At 35.1% G+C, this 10,691-nt stretch overlaps 1 long non-coding RNA gene across 1 annotated transcript; it reads right to left on the bottom strand.

Annotated features, from left to right (window-relative positions):
- LOC109833484 lies at positions 9,531–10,648 on the bottom strand. The gene is made up of 2 exons (XR_002245222.1): positions 10,532–10,648; positions 9,531–9,777 (listed from the first exon to the last, which is right to left on the bottom strand). It is a non-coding gene; the product is annotated as an uncharacterized LOC109833484 (long non-coding RNA).

Below are 10,691 nucleotides of genomic sequence, written 5' to 3'. Positions count from 1 at the left end.
GATTGACTAAGTGATTGTTATACATTTGTGCTTTGTTTTAGCAACAATATCAAAGATGAAGAACTAGCAATAACCATCAATTTTTCCGTAAATTCATATTATTTCTTATTGGAAACAGATCACCATTTGATTAGTGTAAGATATCTACTTTATGTCAATTTCACCCTTATGCTTGCCCCTTTAAGAAATTTTTCATAGATCAACATAACTCCATGGCTATTTCTCAGCTTCTTTCCCACTCTCAGATTCTTTCCAACATCCATAAGATGGGTTAACAGTAAAACTTTCATTTCATTCCTAGATTATCTTTAGTCAGAAAGCTATGTTAATTTCAGAATAGGTACTTATATTCAATGTCCTTTTCAGGATGGAGCACTGGATACTAAACCTTCCTTCACAAAGATCAAATATGTGTGTTTGAACTCCTCATTTGAATACTACTAAATATTATTCATGTTCAGTAACATCTTTGCCCTATTATATCTTGATAGGAAAGAAAGCATAAACTAGTACATCCCTTGCGCTACACATCCTTTAAGAACCTAGCGAACATGGAAGCGACTTCCTAGAAAATTCCTCCAAAATTAAAGATGAGAACTTCATATCGCTTTCCTCAAAGAAATTGATAAGTACATGTCCGATGTCCAGAAGAAATTCAAGGGAATGTGAAGAACAAAAGAGACGGTGCAATTAATATCACCAAAAGTTCTTGCTTGATAAAGGAGAACAAAAAGCAATTTGATAAGTTCTGGTACTTTAATTTCGCCTCTATGTTTGCGCTCTTTCTTATCTCAAAAGAGTTCTACATAGAACCATTTTCATGGATTAACAAAATATACCCTTCTATACTGGTAAATGAATAGCCAAATAGAAAGTATTAAAACCTTCACTCCAAATAAAAACCTCAAATGCAAAAATATTGACTTGATCAAACAAATACATACTAGTGCTAAAACATTCTTTCTTACCCCACTTGTTATTGCGAAAGCAATAAATCTTATATGCCTTGATTTTGGATAACTGCTGTGTATGCCTCTGTAACAAACTTGTGTTGCTATGTACAATCATCGGTAAGGAAGACAAAGACAAATTACTAAAGATCAAGATTCCACATCCATAACCTAAATCAGTGACTATAACTTAATTCAGTGACTTAACTGTCTGCTTTCCATGCTCTCCTAACCCATCCATAGTTATACATGGGGATCTCTGTCTATATTTCAAATGGAATCTCCGTCCATAGCTTGTAGACAGAGAGTGTTTGTGCGTGTGTGTTTGTGCGTGTATTAATTTCAATTTTAGAAGACGTTGCTCCTAACTTATCCTATGCAAATTTCTTTGCAATTCTTTATCAAGGAATGAAGGGTTACTATGTACCTCGTAGGGTTATATGGGTAAAATCATAGTTATAAAAGCAAACTAACATGAGGTACACTCCTTGTGATGACTTGTAATAATTTCTATGGGCATAATTCTATCCTTTTCCATCAGGCATCAATGATTTATTGTGGACCATAAATATGGGAACCAACTGAAACATAGAAAGCTTTAATATCTGAAGGTGCATGCATCGGAAATTAGAATCTCTATAAATATTTTTTTATGACTTATTGGACTAGGCCTGAAAGAATCTGAAATAACAAAATAAAAAAGCATTGAAAATAAATTTTGAAGCAGCTACATGTTAAAAAATATATATATTTAAACCAGTTATCATATAGTATGTTAATTTTCTAATAACAATAAACTATGTAAAATGTTATTCACTTACTTTAAGATAGATAACCATAAGAAAGTTCAAACTTTTCATTAACGTTTTTTTAATGTTTTTTTGCTGATAATAGTCAACCTAAAACAAGACTAACCTTACTATAACAATTGACTACAATCTAACCACATTCTCTGAAACATGGAGCCAAAACCCTTGGATTGCATCTGCTCCCTTGACAGTCTCTAATGGTTAGGCTTAGTCTTTTATTCATAGCCAGCTTTGCAAACATTTTAATAAATTCGACGAACCCTTTTCACAAGAATAAATGGAATCTTTTATAATAAATAAGGTGAGTCAGACACCCTGCCAAGTGAATGAATCTCCAGAAAAAATCAGACAGCTGTTAAAACAAGTTGTAACTATGCATCACAACTTTAATTATATTTCCATTAGGAGTCTCTTTCTCCTCTTTTATTCCCAATTTATTCCCCTGGCTAAGGATACCAAAAATTAGTCAAAAATAAGAGTGGCATCATCTTGCTAAGAGATACAAGGAGAAAGAAGGAGATTTAAGGTTTGTGTCTGAATACTTATTTTCTAAAATGTACTTTACACTCTTCTAGGTTTTAGTGGAATGTGTATTCTCCAAAGTTATTCATTCTGAGACAGTTCCTACATAGGAAAGAGTTTTGAATAGATAGGATTGGTCTACATGCTTATTTGTACATAGAAACACAATTCTCAAATTCTTTCCCACATCATCCGGTTGACACTTATAAGAGGGGTTAGCAGAAAACCTATTTTATTTCATAAATCATCTTTAATCAGAAAACTATGTTAAACTGAGTATGGGTAACTCTTATGTTCAATGTTTTTTTAGGATGGAGAAGTATTTGCTAATCCTCCCTTCAAAAACAGCTAAATGTCTGTGTTTGAGACTTTTATTAGAACACTACTAAATCTTATCAATGTTCAGTAACGTCATTGCCCTATTTGATCTTTATAAGAAAAGTGACAACTAAATAGTACATTCTTTAAGAACCTAGCAATTTTCTTGCAGTGTCCTACCTGGTGTTAGTATAAATAATGAGCTCCTTAGACCTAGCACTTTTTTCTTACCGCTTGACATTACTTCTAGCAAACACATTCTACTAAACATGCCTTTATTCTAGCTATAGACTGTGATCTGGTCTTAAAATGAGGAACATCCATTATTACCTCTATAATAATATGAGTCTTATAACAAAATATGCCTTCAAAACTGCATTAACTTCAAAGGGTAAGATAACAAGTCAAGACTCTACAGAGATAGATTTCGATACCAAGCACTAGCCTCAAAAGACCGAGTTCTTAGGAATGCAAATAACTGTTTCTTTCATATTCAATACTTAAGTTATTGCAATCCCAAAAGTGAAACAGAAATGCCTCTGTTATCTGCATAACTTGCTTGAGAAAAACTACCATTCAAAGGAACACTAATAATGTCTATTAATAAATTTTGATTATCTATTCAAATGTCCTGGAATATGAAAAAAGAACTGAGGTATATTTGGTCTTCCAACATATTCCAATCCAAAAGTTATGGCTCTTCTCAGTTGCAAAGTAGGGATGCCAAGATTACTTAACTATCTTAAATCTAGAGGAACAGCAATGGATCCCTTAGATAGGATGAGATTCTTACTGCTTTATACATGCGTGTATGGGTTGATTGATGCTTTCATCATTGCAGCTCCATTTAGGAAAGAAAGTGATTTTTGTCCTTCATGGCATTTGCATGTGTAGAAGCTGCCATTTCTAAAAGTCCACATTTATTTGATCCTAAGTAGAGTAGACAAATGGGCTGATGGCCAAGCGATTGTTAATGCTATTAATGTCATTGTTCTTCACGCCAAGTGAAGCTTAAGTCGTGATCGCTAGACTCAACCCAGACAAAAAGGGTGTGAATGCTATCAGATGGTATGTTTCCTTCTTTACTAGCTACGTTCATCTGAGTGGGGAAGGACAGACACGAGGAGAGATGTGGTACATCTGAATCAATCCAATCATGAGGCAAGAAAGTTACTAATTTACCATGGCTGATGAAACAGTTAGTGGGATGCTAATGTATAATACAGGTGGTCAAAGCCTTTGATTTTGCTTAAGACAACAAAGCCTTTGCTAGAGTTGGAACTTTGACTTCATAAAGTAATGCTTAGACATCATGCACAAATGTATCAAGTGTACTTTGTGTCCACACTTTATGGGTGTAATGTGTTGCATTAAAAACTCATTAACGAAACAAGGAGAAATCGTCAAACTCTTTTATTCAAAAGAGACAAAAGAAGACTACATTCAATTATATGTAACTAGCAACCAATAAGCTTTCTTTTTCATATAAATTACACCACAAAAGAATGCTTATGATGCACTATCACCCAAACAGCCATTATTCATATTTTTAAGAAGAACAAAAATGCAGGCAACTATTTACTTGTCGCTTTTGTTGTTCAACTTATTCTCCTTTATTCGAGTACTTGAAATCCAAATCTTTTCTTTGAGAATACAAAAAGAAAAATACATATGATAAGTACTTAGCTTTTCTGGCTAGCCAAAGCTACCAAAATCATTTTTTCCTCAGACTTGTAATATACCAATACATCACACACACACACACACACACACACACACACACACACACACACAAGGCGGAAAATCTTTCTACGAAGATAAATGGGATTGAGGCTTTGAAAGATCACGCTTCAGGCTGCTATAGTGAGGTGTTAATGAATATAGGCACATGAATGTTGCAAGCAGAGTTCGGCCTAAGATCTGAAAGTCAGACTGTGCTACTCCCAGACTAAGATGGCTTATCTTATCATATAAGGTATATAAGAGGAAGAATATTCTTGAAGTTAAAATTAAACAATAAGAGGAAGCATGACAGTTTGCAATTTATGACCCCTGATTTCCTTATTTTGTTCTCCAGTCTGCAAAGATTTACAATATTTAATAAGAGAATAGTAGAGACAAACACAGTTAGGCTTAACCACATTATGTATATAATTAACAGTAAGATACTAGTGGCAGGTGCTCCCATCTCACTTCACAAGGCTTTCTTCACTAAAAACAACTTTTGAAGCTTACGTATAATGTTCGCAAGCATGTTATTCTGGTCTCTTTTAAGGATAGTCTAAGCTAGAAGGCCTACATAAAATCTTCCTTATTGTGTCTAGTAGTTATAAGGGAGCTATACTTTGTAAATCTGATGCGTAGTGGCGTGCTTCACCAAACTTAGAAACAATTACATGGTAAAACCACAACCTGACGCATCAACGAGAATCAAGGTTCTAAAACACGGTTTCATTATGCGTATGGTCTGATATCGTAGCGATTAATCGGATTATGTGGCGATTAATCAGATTATGCAGAATTATGCATTTTAAAATCCTTAATATATATGTTATATATCATGTATAAAAATATAATAATTCATGAAAAATATATAACATTCCATGCAAAAGACTAACAATAATACCCCAAGCTATTTAAATCGAAGTCCTTATACACTTAAAAGTAAAACTGCTAAAAGTTCATAAACTAAAATACTCTCAAAAGTCATAACACTTCAAAATACTAATAAAACTCATAATCTAGTCTTCCTCATAATCCTCATAGCTGCGCGATTGGTGGCAGAAACAGTGGCGGAAGACAGCGGCAGTCAACGTCTCACTCAGCAGCGGTCAACTTCTACACTCGGTGGCAGTGGAGAGGGGTGGAGTGACTAGGTTTAGGGTAATGAAGAAGCATATTGGGGATCTTTTGAGGCAGCTATCAGGAGACTTTGGGGGATTAAATGCGGGTTGGGTCGGGTATATTATGTCTTGCATAATTCTGTTATGCAGGCGTATACTCTTTAACCGCCTGATTATGCAATTATCGCATAATCAAGCAGGTGTCAGCTACACGACACGTTTTGATGTTGGATAGGAGTATTCGGGCGGGTACTCGCCCGGGTAGAGCGTGTTTTTCAATATAGGCGAGACCTTGACATATATTAGCCATTTGACATCAATAATGAAGGACAAATGTTAATCTCAAGCCAGAAAATCAATTTCTACTACTACCTAGAAAGTTCTTAAATCTTTGAAATGTGCAAACAATAGATGTTCCCCTATGAACTATGTTCCATTAGCCTCCTTAGTTACAACATGAAGTACATCCGAGAGAGTAGTATGATGAATTGCTAGTATACCATATCATTAGCCTCCTTAGTTAAGACATGGAGTGTGTTACATTAGCATTTTAATGTTCCGTATAGTCAGCCATAGTCAATGGAACTGATCTTATCTACCATGTTTCTTTCTTTAAATTTATTCTTCCACATACTTCTTTCCCCTCATACCATCAATAAATGTTTGATGTGCCAGATAGAGTGAAAATTTCTGTTGTTTGTTGTTAATTTCCAGCGTTTGAAAAATCAAGTGAAAACTGAATGCATGTTCTAATTTGTTCAGCATTTTGCTTGAAGGTCTAAAAGAAATCACAAAAGGAAAGAGGAGAAAAGGAAAGGAAGACAGCTCAATGGAAGGTGACAAACATTCTTGATATGCCGGAAGTGATACTTGTGGACATAATGGAAGTGATACTTGTGGACATGATATGCCGGAAGTGATACTTGTGGACATAATATCACTACTACCAACGAAATCTGCAGCACAAACCGCATGTGTATCCAAAAAGTGGAGAGAACTATGGAGTTCACTCCCTGACTGGAGTTTAGAATACAGTTCATTTCCAAACATCATTGGAAAAACGATAAATTTATATCTTTTGCGAACCGAGTTATATATTTCCACCAAGGTCAAAGCATAAAATCAATGAAAATCCACTATAGTCAAAATGATTCGACAACCATTCATGTAGAAGAGTGGATCAGGCACTTGGTCGAGAACAACATTGTTACACTGGACATAAATGTGTATGAGCCAGTACAAATACTGTTTATTTGTGAGACGCTACCAGAACGCAGACTGGTCAATTTCTTCAAGGAACTCCCTTTGTTGGGCAATGTATTCCTCCCAAACCTATAAGTTTTGTATCTTAAGCAAACAAAACTCTCTTCCCCAGTCCAATTAGAGAAATTGATGAATGGATGTTCAGTGCTTGAAAATTTGTATAGGAAGGGGTGTACCTTATTTGTTCAATCATATGAAAATCTCACATCCAAACATCAATAGCCTAAAGCTTATAGGTTGTGGTGGTTTTGAAGCATTGAAGATTTACATATGGATGCCAAATCTTTCAAAATTCAGATTCAGAGGCACAGGGTACTGGATGCTGAAGATATTCCGTATATATATCGACATTCGATGATGGAGGGACTAACAGCAAGCTATGGTCCAAATACGTCCCACATTTTGGCATCTGTTAGCCATGCGAGCAAGCTAGCACTAAGTGACTGATGCATTGAGGTATGTTTCTTTCTTCTTCTGAGCCATACACAATTTTTTCATAATGATTTAATTGATTTAGATAGTTCAGTTAAGGAAATCAATTGAAAATAATGCAACTTTTTATGATATTTTAGTTAAGGAAATCAAACCTGGGATCAACTTTCATTTTGTTGAACTTGTATTTTAGCACTTGTTAGCCATACAAGCAAGCTATCACTAGCTGATTGGTGCATTGAAATATGTTTCTTCTTTTGAATCATACACAATTTGTGCGTCATGGTTACTTGATTTGGATAGTCCCGTTGCGGAAATCAATTCAAAATAGAGCAACTTTTTTGCCTCTTTCTTTCATTCTTTGATTTATTTGACTGAAATTTCCTTCTAAGATTAAACTATTTTACAGACAGCAAGTGGTAAGATATGTTGAATTAATGCTTGGTTTACTTTCTTTTTCTGCAACCTATCTGATTGAGTTCATACACAAGTTCAACAAAATGAAGGTTGATCCCAGGTTTTGATCTTCAAGCTTTGTGTACTATTACTTGTTAAAAATTCTTTCCATTTTCTAACATCATATTCGCTTTCCTACACAAAGTACCTGTCCACGATACCGTGCAACTTGAACTTTGTATCTTCAAATACTTTAAAGCTTTTGGATCTGAAAACGTGGCCAAGTGGAGGGCATTTCTAAGTGGTTACTGAACTGCTCAAATGCTATCCAAAAGTACAGTCACTTTTTATCTCATTCATTGACAACAACCGTGTGAGTAGAAACAATTGGGTGAGTACATGTTACTTACAACCTTTATCACATATAAATAACTTCGGTACCGTTTGGCAAATGGTTAAGTGAGGGCTTAAGGAGACTTAATCCCTTCTTAACCTGTCAAACACAACAAATCTATACACAACAAATCTATATAAGGGTTAAAGTGAGTTAACTCTCCATAATTTGCCAAACATAAAAAATATAGAATGGTTAAGTTAACCCCTCTAGAGGGGTTAAAATGAGTTAACCCCTCAAAATGAGGGGTTTACTAATACTCCTATTTAGATGGAATAAGAGTTAACCCTTCTAATTATAAAGAAAATAATCAAAATCATTGTTATTCCCAAACACTAAAACTGATCATAAGGGCTAAAATAAAACTTATTTAACGGGTTAATAATTTAGTCCTTCGGATTATCAAATGGGCTAAGTACATTAATCCTTCTCTTTAACCCCTCTTCATTAACCCTTTGCCAAACGGGGCCTTCATGTATAAACCTATACTTTTATCTATGTGCAGGGTAACTCTGATGGCATCTTTGATGAGGAAGGGGAGGATTATCCCCAACCTCCAGATGTTCTGTCAGCCAGAAACCTTTATCACATATAAATGACTTCATGTATAAACCTATACTTTTATCTATGATGCAGTTCTTGTTACAGATTGCTGTGGTTCTAGAAAAGTTTAATGTTGAAATTTGTAAGTGCATAAGGCCATGGACAGCCAGAAACCTTGTAGAGTTTATCCAAGTGTTGCCCCGAGTCTCCGAAGTGGTGCAGACGTCGATCTATATATTACACCTGCAGTAAATATCATGCAAGTAATCGGCCAGCAGTTCGTATTGAGAATGGCCTTCTAAACCCTAAATTTGAATATTTAGCACTATGGTTCGAATCTTATGGTGTTGTTGGTTCTTAATCTTAAACTTTAGACCTTGTTACCGTGGTGTGCAACCTACGTTGGTGCTTCTAACCTCAAACTTTAGAACTTGCTATTATGGTTTATAACTTCTGCTGCAGGTGGATATCCTCATTCTTAGATGGACTTTGTGCGTGAATGTATATGTACATATGTAAGCACAGATTCCTGCATGATTTTTCTACTTCTAAAAGGGTTTTTCCGCTAAGAAAGCATATATAACACTTTTACTTGTGCTATATTAGTAGCCATGATTCATACAGATTTAAGATGAAAATGAATAGGTTGAGTTCTATGATATAGAACAGACCGTATGCTGGTGTTTCTGTTGATAATGAAGAAACACTTCATATAGCAAACACCTAGCAGTAAGTTCATTTGAATCTTTTTAAAAATATTTTACTATTCCACCAGAAATATATTTTGGATTGACACTGACATGTTAACCGCCACCTTTATCCTCACCTTCTTCTTCCTTGATTTGTTAGATTTGAGAGTGTAACTATAAGCCCTCTGCTTGTCAATTGAACTAAGGTATCTACCAACTAATTTCCTCATATGCTTCGAGAATGTCCTAGATTCACAACCACCAGAATATACTTAACAATGTGTTTGAAGTTTGAATGAATTTTCAAGATATGGAATGATGGATGAAGATGTCATGGATGATGTATGAATCACATACTCAAACAACAAAAAGGGAAAGAAATGAGCATTATATATATATTTTACTTGCATATTTACATGAATTTAAAGTAGTATCAACATAAAAACATAAGATTTTACTTAATATCCCACAAGGCAGACCGATCTCTTACCACAAGCTTAAAGGGTACAATCACTCTGCGTTATAGGAAAATTCCCTCCAACCATCCTGCCTATTTCTCTCCATCTTTCATCGGTACAAGTATTGGCATTGCCTTCATCCGGACATGGCAGCCACTTCCTAGAAATTTCCACCAAATTAAAGATGAGACAACCTCATACCACTAAATGAAGAAGCTAGATGACAGATGCGAGGAGAACACTTTAGTAGATGTCAGATGTCAGACAGCAGAAAGATCAGATGAATGCGAGGAGCAAAAGAGAAGGGGCGCATAACATCACCACAAACTCTTGCTTGATAAAAGAGAAATAGACGGCGTTTGATAAGTTAAAGCATCTAGTAAAGGGGTTATACCCATTTTCATACGTTAACAAAATGCGCCTTTCTAGTAAAGGAGTAGGCAAATAGAAAGCACTACATGAATAGGTTTATGCACGAAGTGCAAGTAAGATTATGCGACCGGGGAAGAGGTAAGATTTTCGTATGTGTCTTATCTCTTATGCTATAGCAACATAAAGCCATTGATTTCAGTAAATAAGTACAAAAAGAAAAAGAGGAAATTCCACCAAAATAATTAGTCCTAAAAGGGTAAGGTATTGGATCAAAGATTTGAATAATTTGATTTCTATCAAGGGTTTCTCTCCCTTGGGTCAAATAAGCAAGAACCCTTTCCTTCACTAAAACCTTTGCTAGTCAATGGACAAGTACTCTGCATCATACAACGCAAACTCGGGAAAAGGTGAAGAGATATTTTTAATAAAAGGAATTTGGAAAGAGATTGAGCACATCTGCATGCAAAAATAACCCAAAATCTTGTGGGGGAAGTGAAGAACGAAAAAACCTAGTAATTTGAGAATGGATATATTAAGCTTACATGAATAAGGTTGGTAGACTTTTATCTGGTTGCAATTCTTCACTCGATTTTCTTTTCTTTTCTTTTCTTTTCTTTTTCTACGGCAATTCTTCACTGGATTTGTTTCGGTAGATCAAGATCTTTGTTCTCAGATGAGATGACCTCGAATAGAGGGGTTATC

Source organism: Asparagus officinalis, chromosome 3 (assembly GCF_001876935.1).
Source record: "Asparagus officinalis chromosome 3, Aspof.V1, whole genome shotgun sequence".
NCBI classification, from domain to species: domain Eukaryota; kingdom Viridiplantae; phylum Streptophyta; class Magnoliopsida; order Asparagales; family Asparagaceae; genus Asparagus; species Asparagus officinalis.
Note: the sequence above shows the minus strand (reverse complement) of the source record. Positions and strands in the feature narration are given on the sequence as shown.